Source organism: Biomphalaria glabrata, chromosome 13 (assembly GCF_947242115.1).
Source record: "Biomphalaria glabrata chromosome 13, xgBioGlab47.1, whole genome shotgun sequence".
In the NCBI taxonomy this organism is placed as follows: Eukaryota; Metazoa; Mollusca; class Gastropoda; family Planorbidae; genus Biomphalaria; species Biomphalaria glabrata.
This window is the reverse complement of record NC_074723.1, coordinates 38,901,332-38,918,308: the sequence shown is the minus strand read 5'-3', so window position 1 is coordinate 38,918,308 and position 16,977 is coordinate 38,901,332. Positions and strand designations below refer to the sequence as shown.

General features: G+C 30.6%; 2 long non-coding RNA genes across 2 annotated transcripts; both read right to left on the bottom strand.

Annotated features, from left to right (window-relative positions):
- Window positions 1–6,032: 6,032 nt before the first annotated feature.
- On the bottom strand, window positions 6,033–10,248 carry LOC129922311 (uncharacterized). Its single transcript, XR_008774285.1, has 2 exons — window positions 10,167–10,248; window positions 6,033–6,223 (listed from the first exon to the last, which is right to left on the bottom strand). It is a non-coding gene; the product is annotated as an uncharacterized LOC129922311 (long non-coding RNA).
- Window positions 10,249–13,819: 3,571 nt separating this feature from the next.
- Window positions 13,820–15,249, bottom strand: LOC129922315 (uncharacterized). The gene is made up of 2 exons (XR_008774289.1): window positions 15,055–15,249; window positions 13,820–13,963 (listed from the first exon to the last, which is right to left on the bottom strand). It is a non-coding gene; the product is annotated as an uncharacterized LOC129922315 (long non-coding RNA).
- Between the last annotated feature and the right edge of the window lie 1,728 nt (window positions 15,250–16,977).

Genomic DNA, 16,977 nt, shown 5'->3' with positions numbered 1-16,977 from the left:
ATGTATTTTTTAAAAAATTGGTGTTAATTACATTAAGGGACTTAATCAGTCTTTTTTATTTATAGTACACAGGTTTTATTTACCTCCTAGATGCTTACTAAGAACGGGTTTCGATAGAAACAAAACGTTGGGTCCACATTTTGCGAAAAACCATAGGCTTGCTATCAAAGCTTTGTATTTTATTTTTGGTATTTCCCAAATCAACTTAATATAGAAATTATAAGACTTGTCTACGAAAATCAAGATATCTCTTAAACTATCGCTTCTATTCAAATGAAATTTAGTACACATGTTCCTTTTACCTCCTAGATGCTAACTAAGAATGAATTTCGTCAGAATCAAAACGTTAGGACCACAATTTGCGAAAAACCACAGGCTTGCTATCAAAGCTTTGTATTTTATTATTGGTATTTCCCAAATCAACTTAATAAGGAATATATAAAGCTTGTTTTCGAAAATCACGATATCTCTTAAACAGTCGCTTCTATTCAAGTGAAATTTAGTACGAAGGTTCCTTTTACATCCTAGATGCTTACTAAGAACGGGTTTTGATAGAATCAAAACGTTGGGACCATAATTTGTGTAAAACAACAGGCTTGCTATCTAAGCTTTGTATTTTATTTTTGGTATTTCCCAAACCAACTTAAGAAGGAAATTTTAATGCTTGTCTTCGAAAATCAAGATATCTCTTAAACTGTCGATTCTATTCAAGTGAAATTTAGTACACAAGTTCCTTTTACATCCTAGATGCTTACTAAGAACGGGTTTCGATAGAATCAAAACGTTGGGACCACAATTTGTGTAAAACCACAGTCTTGCTATCAAAGCTTTGTATTTTATTTTTGGTATTTCCCAAATCAACTTAAGAAGGAAATTTTAAGGCTTGTCTTCGAAAATCAAGATATCTCTTAAACTGTCGATTCTATTCAAGTGAAATTTAGTACAAAAGTTCCTTTTACCTCTTAGATGCTTACTAAGAACGGGTTTTGTCAGAATCAAAACGTTAGGACCACAATTTGCGAAAAACCACAGGCTTACTATCAAAGCTTTGTATTTTATTTTTGGTATTTCCCAAATCAACTTAATAAGGAAATTATAAGGCTTGTCTACTAAAATCAAAATATCTATATATATAGGAGGGCTGTTGACAGATCTTGTGTGGTGCCCCCATGGTTAAACAGACTGATTGATAGGTAATGGTAAGAATTTAATGTATTTTGTAAAAAAAAAAAATAAAAAATTGGTGTTAATTACATTAAGGGACTTAATCACTCTCTTTTTATTTCCAGAACATAATACCAGGGTTATGCTCCTTTCACCATTGAGTTCCAGGATTAAGAATGAAAGATAGAGAGCAATGTGAAGACATCAAACAATGGGCAGGTCTGCCATTAAAAATGGTTTATCCAGGGCTAAGTACAGAAAGGAATATAGAAGGGCTGTTGACAGATCTTGTGATGTGCCCCCATGGTTCAAAAGATTGATCATTAGGTAATGGTAAGAATTTAATGTATTTTTTAAAAAATTGGTGTTAATTACATTAAGGGACTTAATCAGTCTTTTTTATTTATAGTACACAGGTTTTATTTACCTCCTAGATGCTTACTAAGAACGGGTTTCGATAGAAACAAAACGTTGGGTCCACATTTTGCGAAAAACCATAGGCTTGCTATCAAAGCTTTGTATTTTATTTTTGGTATTTCCCAAATCAACTTAATATAGAAATTATAAGACTTGTCTACGAAAATCAAGATATCTCTTAAACTATCGCTTCTATTCAAATGAAATTTAGTACACATGTTCCTTTTACCTCCTAGATGCTAACTAAGAATGAATTTCGTCAGAATCAAAACGTTAGGACCACAATTTGCGAAAAACCACAGGCTTGCTATCAAAGCTTTGTATTTTATTATTGGTATTTCCCAAATCATATTAATAAGGAATATATAAAGCTTGTTTTCGAAAATCACGATATCTCTTAAACAGTCGCTTCTATTCAAGTGAAATTTAGTACGAAGGTTCCTTTTACATCCTAGATGCTTACTAAGAACGGGTTTCGATAGAATCAAAACGTTGGGACCATAATTTGTGTAAAACAACAGGCTTGCTATCTAAGCTTTGTATTTTATTTTTGGTATTTCCCAAACCAACTTAAGAAGGAAATTTTAATGCTTGTCTTCGAAAATCAAGATATCTCTTAAACTGTCGATTCTATTCAAGTGAAATTTAGTACACAAGTTCCTTTTACATCCTAGATGCTTACTAAGAACGGGTTTCGATAGAATCAAAACGTTGGGACCACAATTTGTGTAAAACCACAGTCTTGCTATCAAAGCTTTGTATTTTATTTTTGGTATTTCCCAAATCAACTTAAGAAGGAAATTTTAAGGCTTGTCTTCGAAAATCAAGATATCTCTTAAACTGTCGATTCTATTCAAGTGAAATCTAGTACAAAAGTTCCTTTTACCTCTTAGATGCTTACTAAGAACGGGTTTTGTCAGAATCAAAACGTTAGGACCACAATTTGCGAAAAACCACAGGCTTACTATCAAAGCTTTGTATTTTATTTTTGGTATTTCCCAAATCAACTTAATAAGGAAATTATAAGGCTTGTCTACTAAAATCAAAATATCTATATATATAGGAGGGCTGTTGACAGATCTTGTGTGGTGCCCCCATGGTTAAACAGACTGATTGATAGGTAATGGTAAGAATTTAATGTATTTTGTAAAAAAAAAATATTAAAAATTGGTGTTAATTACATTAAGGGACTTAATCACTCTCTTTTTATTTCCAGAACATAATACCAGGGTTATGCTCCTTTCACCGTTGAGTTCCAGGATGAAGAATGAAAGACAGAGAGCAATGTGAAGACATCAAAGAATGTGCAGGTCTGCCATGAAATGGTTTATCCAGGGCTAACTACAGAGAGGAATATAGAAGGGCTGATGACAGATCTTGTGTGGTGCCCCCATGGTTCAACAGACTGATTGATAGGTAATGGTAAGAATTTAATGTATTTTGTAAAAAAATTATAAAAATTGGTTTTAATTATATTAAGAGACTTAATCACTTTTTTTATTTCCAGAAAATAATACCAGAGTTATGGTCCTTTCACTGTTGAGTTCCAGGATGAAGAATGAAAGACAGAGAGCAATGTGAAGACATCAAAGAATGTGCAGGTCTGCCATGAAATGGTTTATCCAGGACTAAGTACAGAGAGGAATATAGAAGGGCTGTTGACAGATCTTGTGTGGTGCCCCCATGGTTCAACACACTGATTGATAGGTAATGGTAAGATTTTAATGTATTTTGATTCTTACTTGTCATTTTTGTGATTAATGCTCGGAATAGAATTTGTACATTTTAATTTTTTTTATGTGGTTATTTAGACTTTGCATTCAAGTTTTTCGTAGTGGCTGTTTGAATCGACATATGCTTTTGTGATTGCTGTTTGGAATCAAACTTGTGCATTCATTTTATAATTATTTAGAATGGACATTTTTTAATTATTTTTTTTTTGTAACTGATGTTCGACATCGGACTTTTGTTGTTTTTTGTTTTTTTTTAGAATCAACGTGTTTTGTATAGTGGCTGTTTGAATAGAAATTTGCTTTTTTCGTGATGGCTGTTTGGAATGAAATTGTGCTTTTTTGTTATGGCTGACTGGAATTGGACTTGTGTGATTATGTTTTCGATTTTCAGAATTGGACTTGTGCCTTTTTATGATCAGTAATAGAAATCCGACTTGCGCATTTTTTTTTGGTGGTTATTAAAATTTTTGTGATGGGTGTTTTTAATCATACTTCTGCTTTTTTGTGTGGGCTGTTTGAAAAAGACTTGTGTTTTTCTGTGATGGATATTTACATTCCGAGTTGTGCATTTACTTTGTGTTTTTTTAGAATGGCATTTTTATTTGTTTATTTTATGTGATGGCTGTTAGAAGTCTGACTTGTGCCTCCTTTTTATGATCGGTGTGGAGTTCGAAACTGGACTTGGTGGGGTTTTTTTTGTGATCAATGTTCGGCATAAGAATTGTTTTTTTTTTTTTAATCAACTGCTTTTTTTAGTAGTTGCTGATTGAATTGACATTTGGGTCTTTATTGATGGCAGTTTGGACATGTGTTTTTTTAATTGATGTTCTTTATCAGATTTGTTTTTTTTTCTTTTATCAATGTTTTAAATTGGACTTGTGCGTTTTTGTGATCAATGTTCTGCATTAGACTTGTGGGCTTTTTTTTGTGATGGCTTTTTATGAGCTCTAATTGAAATTAGACTTGTTTTTTTTTTGTGATCATTGTTTAGTATCGGATTTTTTAATATTTTTTTTTTTAAAGAATCATGTGCTTTTTTTAGTAGCTGAATGAATAGACATTTTCTTCTTTGGAGATTGCTGTTTGGAATCAGACATGTGTATATTCAAATATTTTTTTTGAAATTTTTGAATTTTTTTTTTATAATTTTTTAAATAATTTTTTTATTATTATTTTTTTTTAATTTTTAAATTTTTTTAAATTTTTTATTTTCTCATTTTTAATTTTTTTTATTTTTTTTAGAAAAAGTTTTTTTAAAGTTTATTTTTTCAAGAATTCACTATCCCGGGACTGATTTCACTGTAGACCAGAAGTTCCCAAACTTTTTTGTCTTGTAGACCCTATGCCATGTTTTCTGCTTTTCGGTAGACCCCCTGCTTAGCTTATATTATTTACATAACAATGATTTTTAATAATAAAAAACTGCATTTAAATATTACATAGCATACTATCTATCAGTACTTAAAACGCAATTAAACTATTATTTAATACAAAACATTACGATTGAGCTTTTTATAAGCAAAATTGTAGTCAAACTGAATATCCCTTTGATTGGATCAATAAAAATTAACTTATCTTAGAATGGACCTCATTCACCAACATTTAGTCACGTGATCTTATTGATAAAACAATGAAAAAAACTGTCTCGTGACAACCATCATAAATTAAACATGAGATTGTAAATTATATAGAAGAGATAAAGCACCACGTGGCTAAATGTTGTTTGTTTACAATTGGTGAATGAGGTCCATTGAAAACTATCTAAGATTCATAATGCCCCCCATAATGAAGAATTACAGAAATAGTTAAGACAAACATAAGCCTAACAATAAAATGTATAGTTCTTATTTAATTAACTTTCTTGACATTATTATAATTAAGCCACATAAGAAAACATATGTAAATTGTCACTAGCTTTAACAAAGCTTCGTTGATGTCTTTGTTGATTTGTGGAGAGGTATCAATCTTGGCTAGTATGCTGGAAAAAATTTGAAAAGAATATTTATTAAACTGCTTTATAAATAAACTAAATCCATAACATATATAAAAATAAAAAGTATGTAATACATATATCAAGATCTAAAAAAAAAAAAATTGAAAACTAAGGGCTTAATTAAATGACATTATAATATTTTGTTACTCGCCAGCATTGATTATTTCAACCAAACAATTGAAATAGCCTTATTTTTAACTTTTCACAATTTCTTTTTAATTAAGGGCCACCAAATTCACCTTGCCTATGGCATCCAATCCCCAAAGGCCAGCACTGCCAGCACAATGGCCATATGCAAATACTTTTCCCCAACTAATGTCAGGTACCCATTAGAGTTGTGTGGGTTACTCCGAGGCGCCCTTTTAATTCCTGAATTAAAAAAACAATTCTAACCTTTGCTAGAGACCATAGTCTTGAGTAAACTGAGAAATAAGATGAGATTGTCTAGATGACTAACAAGATCTAGTGACAATCTAGTCTAGAGTCTATTGAAAAATATAGAAATAGAATATATTATTTAGCTTTAGATCTAGAATCTAAAATTATTATAAACTCTAATCAAGATTGACTAGATCATGATAGATGAGTAGAGATCTAAATTTATGTTCTCTATGTTAGATAATAGTTTTTGCATCCATTTTTTGGTATACACTTCTTTCACCTACTAACTAGATGATTAGGTGGCTGAAGGTTACAACATCATAAAGACTGGGGTTTTGAATTCCAGGATATTTATGATAATTCCAAGTCAACCCAACTCTAATGGGTACCTAAGATCAGTTGAGGAAAAGATAGGTGTAAGATAATACCTTAATAACATTCAGTAATAGTAAATAATTACCTGATGCATGGCTAGTCCAGCTTTCTCTGGAAATGTTCCAGCCCAGTGCACACATCTTCACAATGAATCTAATTACTGCAAAATAAAAGGTAAACTTGCATCATGTGAAATAAAAAATAATTAAATTTTTATTCAACCAGTGTCAATATGAAAAGTCATCACAAAAAAGCAAATTTGGATTATAATAGCTAAAGCAAAAAAATAAAAATAAAATCTAAATAACCTAAAAAAGATAAAATATAAGTTTGATTCTGAAAGGCCATAACAAAATAATACAAGATAATTCCAGACAGCCACTACAAATAACACAAAAGTCGATTCCAAGCAGTCATAAAGAAAAGTTATCAAGTAGATTCCAAATATTAACTGCCAAAAAATAATCAAGTTAATTCTAAATAACAACAAACAAACAAACAAAAAAATGCAAAAGTCTGATTCTAAACAGCCATCACAAAAAAAAAGCAATTAATTTAAACAACCACTACGAAAAACACCATATCAGACATTGATCATAAAAACACACAAATCTGATGAAGAGCTTAAGTAATATACACATGTCTGATTCCAAACAGCCATCTCCAAAGAAGAAAATGTCAATTCATTCAGCTACTAAAAAAAGCACATGATTCTTTAAAAAAAAAAAAAAAAAAAATCCGCTACTGAACAATGATCACAAAAAACACACAAGTCTAATTTCAAACAGAGCTCATAAAAAGCCATCACAAAAAAAAAAGCCCACAAGTCTAAAGCAGAACATTGATCACAAAAATGCACAAGTCCAATTTAAAACATTGATAAAAGAAAAACTAACAAATCTGATAAAGAACATCAATTAAAAAAACACATGTCCAAACTGCCATCAATAAAGACCCAAATGTCAATTCAATCAGCCACTACTAAAAAAAAGCAGTTGATTTAAAAAAAAAAAAAAACAAGTCTTATGCCGAACATTGATCACAAAAAAAACCCACCAAGTCCAGTTTCGAACTCCACACCGATCTTAAAAAGGAGGCATAAGTCAGACTTCTAACAGCCATCACATAAAATAAACAAATAAAAATGCCATTCTAAAAAAACACAAAGTAAATGCACAACTCGGAATGTGAATATCCATCACAGAAAAACACAAGTCTTTTTTAAACAGCCCACACAAAAAATAAGTATGATTAAAAACACCCATCACAAAAATTTTAATAACCACCAAAAAAAAATGCGCAAGTCGGATTTATATTACTGATCATAAAAAGACACAAGTCCAATTCTGAACATCAATAACATAATCACACAAGTCCGATTCCAATCAGCCATTACAAAAAAGGACTATTTCATTCCAAACAGCCATCACGAAAAAAGCAAATTTCTTTTCAAACAGCCACTATACAAAACACGTTGATTCTAAACAAAAAAAAAAAAACAAAAAAAAACATGCAAAAGTCTGATTCTAAACAGCCATCACAAAAAAAAAGCAATTAATTTAAACAACCACTACGAAAAACACCATATCAGACATTGATCATAAAAACACACAAATCTGATGAAGAGCTTAAGTAATATACACATGTCTGATTCCAAACAGCCATCTCCAAAGAAGAAAATGTCAATTCATTCAGCTACTAAAAAAAGCACATGATTCTTTAAAAAAAAAAAAAATCCGCTACTGAACAATGATCACAAAAAACACACAAGTCTAATTTCAAACAGAGCTCATAAAAAGCCATCACAAAAAAAAAAGCCCACAAGTCTAAAGCAGAACATTGATCACAAAAATGCACAAGTCCAATTTAAAACATTGATAAAAGAAAAACTAACAAATCTGATAAAGAACATCAATTAAAAAAACACATGTCCAAACTGCCATCAATAAAGACCCAAATGTCAATTCAATCAGCCACTACTAAAAAAAAGCAGTTGATTTAAAAAAAAAAAAAAACAAGTCTTATGCCGAACATTGATCACAAAAAAAACCCACCAAGTCCAGTTTCGAACTCCACACCGATCTTAAAAAGGAGGCATAAGTCAGACTTCTAACAGCCATCACATAAAATAAACAAATAAAAATGCCATTCTAAAAAAACACAAAGTAAATGCACAACTCGGAATGTGAATATCCATCACAGAAAAACACAAGTCTTTTTTAAACAGCCCACACAAAAAATAAGTATGATTAAAAACACCCATCACAAAAATTTTAATAACCACCAAAAAAAAATGCGCAAGTCGGATTTATATTACTGATCATAAAAAGACACAAGTCCAATTCTGAACATCAATAACATAATCACACAAGTCCGATTCCAATCAGCCATTACAAAAAAGGACTATTTCATTCCAAACAGCCATCACGAAAAAAGCAAATTTCTTTTCAAACAGCCACTATACAAAACACGTTGATTCTAAACAAAAAAAAAAAACAAAAAAAAACATGCAAAAGTCTGATTCTAAACAGCCATCACAAAAAAAAAGCAATTAATTTAAACAACCACTACGAAAAACACCATATCAGACATTGATCATAAAAACACACAAATCTGATGAAGAGCTTAAGTAATATACACATGTCTGATTCCAAACAGCCATCTCCAAAGAAGAAAATGTCAATTCATTCAGCTACTAAAAAAAGCACATGATTCTTTAAAAAAAAAAAAAAATCCGCTACTGAACAATGATCACAAAAAACACACAAGTCTAATTTCAAACAGAGCTCATAAAAAGCCATCACAAAAAAAAAAGCCCACAAGTCTAAAGCAGAACATTGATCACAAAAATGCACAAGTCCAATTTAAAACATTGATAAAAGAAAAACTAACAAATCTGATAAAGAACATCAATTAAAAAAACACATGTCCAAACTGCCATCAATAAAGACCCAAATGTCAATTCAATCAGCCACTACTAAAAAAAGCAGTTGATTTAAAAAAAAAAAAAAAACAAGTCTTATGCCGAACATTGATCACAAAAAAAACCCACCAAGTCCAGTTTCGAACTCCACACCGATCTTAAAAAGGAGGCATAAGTCAGACTTCTAACAGCCATCACATAAAATAAACAAATAAAAATGCCATTCTAAAAAAACACAAAGTAAATGCACAACTCGGAATGTGAATATCCATCACAGAAAAACACAAGTCTTTTTTAAACAGCCCACACAAAAAATAAGTATGATTAAAAACACCCATCACAAAAATTTTAATAACCACCAAAAAAAAATGCGCAAGTCGGATTTATATTACTGATCATAAAAAGACACAAGTCCAATTCTGAACATCAATAACATAATCACACAAGTCCGATTCCAATCAGCCATTACAAAAAAGGACTATTTCATTCCAAACAGCCATCACGAAAAAAGCAAATTTCTTTTCAAACAGCCACTATACAAAACACGTTGATTCTAAACAAAAAAAAAAAAAAAACACAAGTCCGATGTCGAACATCAGTTACAAAAAAAATTTTAAAAATGTCCATTCTAAATAACCATAAAATGAATGCACTAGTTTGATTCCAAACAGCAATCACAAAAAAGCATATGTCGATTCAAACAGCGACTACGAAAAACTTGAATGCCAATTCTAAATAACCACATAAATTTTTTTTTTAAATGTACAAGTTCTATTCCGAGCATTAATCACAAAAATGACAAGTAAGAATCAAACAGCTACAGCCATTGCAAGTCGATTCCAAATAGCCAACATAAAAAAAAAAATTAAAAAAAGGAAGTCGTTGCTAAATAATACACACAAAATGGACAAGTCCGATTCAAAATAACTGGTTAACAAAACTAATCCCAAGTCGATTCTAAACAGCCTCAATATTAACATGCCAGATTAAAAATAGCCAACAAAAAAATGCACAGATTAAAAAAAGCGGCACAACAAAAACAAAGCTCCAGATCAAAATAGCAACACAATACAAAATGCAATTTCGAAAATAGTTTAATTCCACAATTTAAATTACTTTAGTATTTATGAAATGATCACCATGACTACAAAATATATTACAAAATACATTATTTTCTTACCTTTACCTAATCTGTTGAACCATTGGGGCACCACACAAGTTCTGTCAACCATCCTTCTTTATTCCTCTCTTTACTTGGCCTTGGAGAAAAACTTCATTTAATGTCAGACCTGCCAATTCTTTGAAGCCTTCCAATTGCTCTGTCTTTCTTTCATTCTTCCTTCTGGAACTCTATGGTAAAAGGACCATAATCCTGGTTTTATTTTCTTGAAAAGGAAATATAGAGATTAAGCCGCTTCTTAAAAAAAATAAATTTCATTTCTACTTTAAAAAAAACAACAAAATTAAGCTACAAGTTTCTTACCCTTGTTATAATGTAATTATAACCATAGCTAGAAAATGTTTTACAAATACTTTAAATTCTTACCATTACCTATCAATCAGTCTGTTGAACCATGGGGGCACCACACAAGATCTGTCAACAGCCCTTCTATATTCCTCTCTGTACTTAGCCCTGGATAAACCATTTCATGGCAGACCTGCCCATTCTTTGATGTCTTCACATTGCTCTCTTGTCTTTCATTCTTCATCCTGGAACTCAATGGTCAAAGGAGCATAACCCTGGTATTATTTTCTGGAAATAAAAAAAGACTGATTAAGTCCCTTTATGTAATTAACACCATTTTTTTACAAAATACATTAAATTCTTACCATTACCTATCAATCAGTCTGTTGAACCTTGGGGGCACCACACAAGATCTGTCAACAGCCCTTCTATATTCCTCTCTGTACTTAGCCCTGGATAAACCATTTCATGGCAGACCTGTCCATTCTTTGATGTCTTCCCATCTCTCTGTCTTCCTTCTTTGTACACAAATGGGGAAAAAATGGACCATAATTCTTAAAAAAGAAATTTAAAATCATTAAATAAAATTTAATTTAATTTCTAATTATCAATAAAATATCTTACCAGAATGCTAGCCACACTTTCTAAAACTATGACCAGTGCCTTATTTAAATCTTGAATTATATTTCTAGTCTAGGAGTTCCAATCAATTTTGTTGTATACAAAGGCCATGATACTGATTATAGGAATATGCCAGATGTCTGTTTCAGCATCTGAGTAAATAAATTAATGAAACTCCTATGACTCTAAGTTAGGGTAATGTCATCTTTCATATCTGTATTTAAAAAAAACAAAAACAAAAAAACAAAAAAAAACTGGACATACATTCCTCATAATCAGTTCCCATCCTGTTTGTCATTTAAATATTTTGGATATTCCTTTTACATTCCAGCCAAGATCTCGCAGCAGACAGTAGAATATGGCAGTTTAAACTTCAGATCATTGTGTCAACCGTCTCGTGCAAACCACAAAACCAGGCAGTTTAATCAAGATCCACCTAAGAATGAAAAATACTATAAGATACAATTTCACATTACATCTAGAAAAGGATAGCTATATTTAACTTGATCTAGTAGAAGATGTACAACTATCATACCCATATAATGTAGATTAACAAACTGATTCAAGATAAATACTATTAAGCCAATCCTACACCCATACTACTTGTATACATAAAATTGGGTGGATCTAGAATTTTAGATCTAGATAGACTAGATTCTTATTAAAATTCTAGATCTTTTCTATTAAGTAATAAAAATCTTTAAAATGTATTTTAATATGGATGAAGTTTAACAGAAATGATTGGAAAATAGTCGATGCCAACGCAGAGGCTCTTGTTCTCGTATGAGCCATAGTTGTCTATTGACTGAAGGTGGTGGAGATAATTCAACAAGATGATTTACAATGTAATTCAAGAGATCTGTCTAGGTTAGTTCATTATTTTTCTTGAAGATTTCTATGATCAAGTCTAGATTTTCTAGATCTAGCATCATATACAATAATTTCTAGAGATCTAGTGCTAAGTCCTATACATATGGGATCTAGATCTAATCAAGATCTATCTAAAATCAGAATAAAAAATATGGAATGTCACACTAGATTTAGAATAGAATAGCAAAGTTTTACCAATATCTAGATTTTTAGTCCAGTAAATCAACTTATATAGATCAAAATATAAATTAAATTCACCTTTATCTATCCCTTAGTCTGATGGACTGTTAAGGCACCACACAAGGTTTGTCGACCATTCTTTTCCTTACCGTCTTTTGAATGACTAATTCCTGAGAATAGTAAACCGTTATTGTTAAAGAATATACAGGTAATCAGTGCTTTTTTGTAAAGAAATAGGTGCCGGAGCTCAGTGATGGATTGCCTTTTAACAACTAATAAATAAATAATAAACTTTAAAATACAAAAGTAACTTTTTCGCTGCATTGAAAAAAGTGCCGGTACGCTGTACCAGTGCTTACTGTAATGCTGCTGACCTGAAAAATTGTAGTTAAACTAAATAATACAGTAATATTAAGCCCATACTAATTAGTCTTAGATATATAGATCTAGAAATTATATTGACATTGTGTAGATCTAGTCAATCTAGATTTCAAAGCAAAGAAAACAGAAGAACGGTAGACCATAAGGCAAAGACGATAGGATTGACATGGACCAAGCTGAAGAAATCCAGAATATTTATTGAAAATTTTAAGTTAGATCTAGACTAATAATCTAGAATACTAGGACTATAGTAATCTATACATTCTTTTCTAGACTCTACTAGACAAACTCTAATGATGATTCTAATATTAAATATGTAGATCTAGAGCAGTGGTTCCCAAATTTTTTTGTCTCGTAGACCCCTTGCCATGTTTTCTGCTTTTCGGTAAAACCCCTGCTTAACTTATATTTTTTTTTTTTTTGTATTTTTTTTTTTTAGATAAATTTTTTTTAATTTTTATTTTTATTTATTTTTTTATTTTTTTTAGATAATTTTTTTTTTTTTTTTAATTTTTTTTTTTTTCGAGAATTGACTTTCCCGGTACTGACTTCACTGTAGACCAGTGGTTCCCAAACTTTTATAAAAAAAATTTTATAATTTTTAAAAAAATTTTTTTTTTTTTTTTTTCCGAGAATTGACTATCTTGGGACTAACTTCACTGTAGACCAGTGGTTCCCAAAATTTTAGTAAAATTTTTTTTTTTTTTTTGTTTTTTTTTTTATAAAAAAATTTTTTTTTAAATTTTTTTTTTCAATTTTTTATTTTAGATAAATTTTTTTTTTGTAATTTCTTTAGATAAATTTTGTTTTAAATTTTTTTTTTTTTTTTGAGAATTCACTATCCCAGGACTGATTTCACTGTAGACCAGTGGTTCCCAAACATTCATAAATTTATTTTTTTTTTTTTTTTTTTTTTTTTTTTTTTTTATAAAATTTTTTTTTTTTAATTTTTTTTTTTTTAATTTTTTTTTTTTTTTAATTTTTTTTTTTTTTTTTTTATAAAATTTTTTTTTTTTAATTTTTTTTTTTAGTAAATTTTTTTTTTTTTCTTTTTTTTTTTTTTTAAATTTTTTTAGATAAATTTTGTTTTAAATTTTTTTTTTTTTTTTTTTTTTCAGAATTCACTATTGCGGGACTGACTTCACTGTAGACCAGTGGTTCCCAAACTTTTTTGTTTCGTAGACCCCTTGCCATGTTTTCTGCTTTTTGGTAGACCCCCTGCTTAACTTATATTGCTTTTTTTTTTTCAATTTATTTGAAAACTAATTTCTAATTTTAGTGAGTTGAAGAGTAAAATGCAATTTAAAAATACATATAAGTATTAAATAATAACTCATTTTTATTGATAAAATTCAAATTTAACCAATTTAATATGTATTGCTGGAATCATCAAACACACTGGAAATGTTTTTTTACCCAGGCTTATCATCTGTTCCTATGGATGTCATGTTTCATACATTCTATCAAGAAGACATTCAAACAATAAATATTAATTAATTAATTTGTTTTAAGTATCATTGTAAAAATTTTCGCAAAGAGTTTCTCGTGTATCTTTCACGTGTCCGCCGAACTGTTTTCACTAAAGGGGAAGGGACGAAGGCGAGTAACTGGCGCCTTAGCCGGTAGGCTTCAAGCAGGAAGAGCTCATTAGCCACATAGCAGAAGGAAAACTGAATTTAAAAATCTGCTGCCTTGCAACTATTCCCAAACATGGGAAAGCTGTCGTGGGTCAACCCTGAGGAAAAATAAGGAGCTGGCAACCCCTAGGCAGTTTACAGCACACAGCGCTACACCCCATCAGAGCCTGTGACGCCACTGGTTCCAAACTGATCCCAAACTGTATATATTTCCTTTGCAAAGAATCACATAAGAAGCTTTTAATTTGATAACTCATGCCACCGATGTGCCCTTGAACTGTATTTTTGTTTAAAGAAATTCTTTTAATAATATCAGATGTAGGTGTGTGTAAAACAGTTTTCACAACTACAACGGCTGGTAAAATCAATGTTTTACCTATGTTTCCATATTTTGCTATAAGTAAAGAGATATTGTAAGATGCTCACAAACCAACATCTTCTCTATATATATATGATGTTGAAGTGAGATTGTGTGGGTCTATTCTTAACTTTATCTTTGAGTGCTAGAAAATTTTTAAATCTTTATCTATTTTGTTAGGGTGACATTGTCTCAGATGATCCTCTAGCAATTGGTTTCGTATCATTATTTTAAAAAAGTCACTTAGGCAACGGCTTGTTTGACAAGGAAGGAATGAATCCCAGTTTTAAATAATCAATGCTGGACAGTGTACATTTCTTTTCGTTAAACATTTGTTACATGCAGACAAAATTAAAATTTTTAAATAAGTATTGAGAAGATTCTTTGGTTTGATTAGCAGGATATATATTTAAATGATTTACCAAGATAAAAATCATATATTACTGTAAAAAATAATTACATTAAATGAATGTAAAAATTAAAAAAAGAGTGATTAAGTCCCTTAATGTAATTAACACCATTTTTTTTACAAAATACATTAAATTCTTACCATTACCTATCAATCAGTCTGTTGAACCATGGGGGCACCACACAAGATCTGTCAACAGCCCTTCTATATTCCTCTCTGTACTTAGCCCTGGATAAACCATTTCATGGCAGACCTGCCCATTCTTTCATGTCTTCACATTGCTCTCTGTCTTTCATTCTTCATCCTGGAACTCAATGGTCAAAGGAGCATAACCCTGGTATTATTTTCTGGAAATAAAAAAAGACTGATTTAGTCCCTTAATGTAATTAACACAATTTTTTTTACAAAATACATTAAATTCTTACCATTACCAATCAATTAGTCTGTTGAACCATGGGGGCACCACACAAGATCTGTCAACAGCCCTTCTATATTCCTCTCTGTACTTAGCCCTGGATAAACCATTTCTTGGCAGACCTGCCCATTCTTTGATGTCTTTCCATCTCTCTGTCTTCCTTCTTTGTACACAAATGGGGAAAAAATGGACCATAATTCTTAAAAAAGAAATTTAATATCATTAAATAAAATTTAATTTAATTTCTAATTATTAATAAAATATCTTACCAGAATGCTAGCCACACTTTCTAAAACTATGACCAGTGCCTTATTTAAATCTTGAATTATATTTCTAGTCTAGGAGTTCCAATCAATTTTGTTGTATACAAAGGCCATGATACTGATTATAGGAATATGCCAGATGTCTGTTTCAGCATCTGAGTAAATAAATTAATGAAACTCCTATGACTCTAAGTTAGGGTAATGTCATCTTTCATATCTGTATTAAAAAAACACAAAAAAAAAAAAAACTGGACATACATTCCTCATTATCAGTTCCCATCCTGTTTGTCATTTAAATATTTTGGACATTCCTTTTACATTCCAGCCAAGATCTTGCAGCGGACAGTAGAAAATGGCAGTTTGAACTTCAGATCATTGTGTCAACCGTCTCGTGCAAACCACAAAACCAGGCAGTGTAATCAAGATCTACCTAAGAATGAAAAATACTATCAGATACAATTTCACATTACATCTAAAAAAGGATAGCTATATTTAACTTGATCTAGTAGAAGATGTACAACTATCATACCCATATAATGTAGATTAACAAACTGATTCAAGATAAATACTATTATCTTCTTATCTTATATAATACAGACGTTACTTCAAAAAAGAAGATGATTACGTCCTACGCGTCAAACATTTAGTCATGCATATTAACCAATGACTTAAATTCTGCCAAGTCACTGGTTTTCCTGGCTAGCTCAGGCAACCCATTCCATGCTCTAATAGCACTAGGGAAGAAGGAGTATTTGTACAAATTTGTCCTAGCATATGGGACGAGGAATGTGCCTTTATCTTTGTGTCTTTCAGAGTATTTTATTAAATTTTGTTTTTGTATTTGAAGATTATGGTTCAGTGTTTTATGTATGATTGCTACTTTACTTTTGAGCCTTCTGTCCTGAAGACTTTCTAAATTTAGTGATTTTACTAAAGGTGTTACTCTAGTCAAATGTGAATATTCGTTTGTTATGAATCGCACTGCTCTATTTTGTGTCTGTTCTAGTTTCTTAATGTTTTCTTGAGTTGTGGGGTCCCAAACGGAGGATGCATATTCTATTATTGGCCTAACCAAAGTTTTAAATAACATTTTAGTTTTATGTTCTTATTTGATTTATAGAAATTTCTTTTAATAAATCCTAATGCTTTGTTTGATTTTTTTGTAGTTTCATCAATATGTGGATTCCATGACAGTTTTTCATTTATTATAACACCTAGGTATTTTGCGTTTTTAGTCTGTGTTACTGGTTTGCCATGAATAAGATAAGTGGAATTAATTTGTTTTAGTTTTTTTGTTACTCTTAACAACTGACATTTTTCTGGGTGGAAAGACATGCTCCAATTTGATTCCCATTTCTGTAATTCATCTAATTCTCTTTGTAAAATATCTGT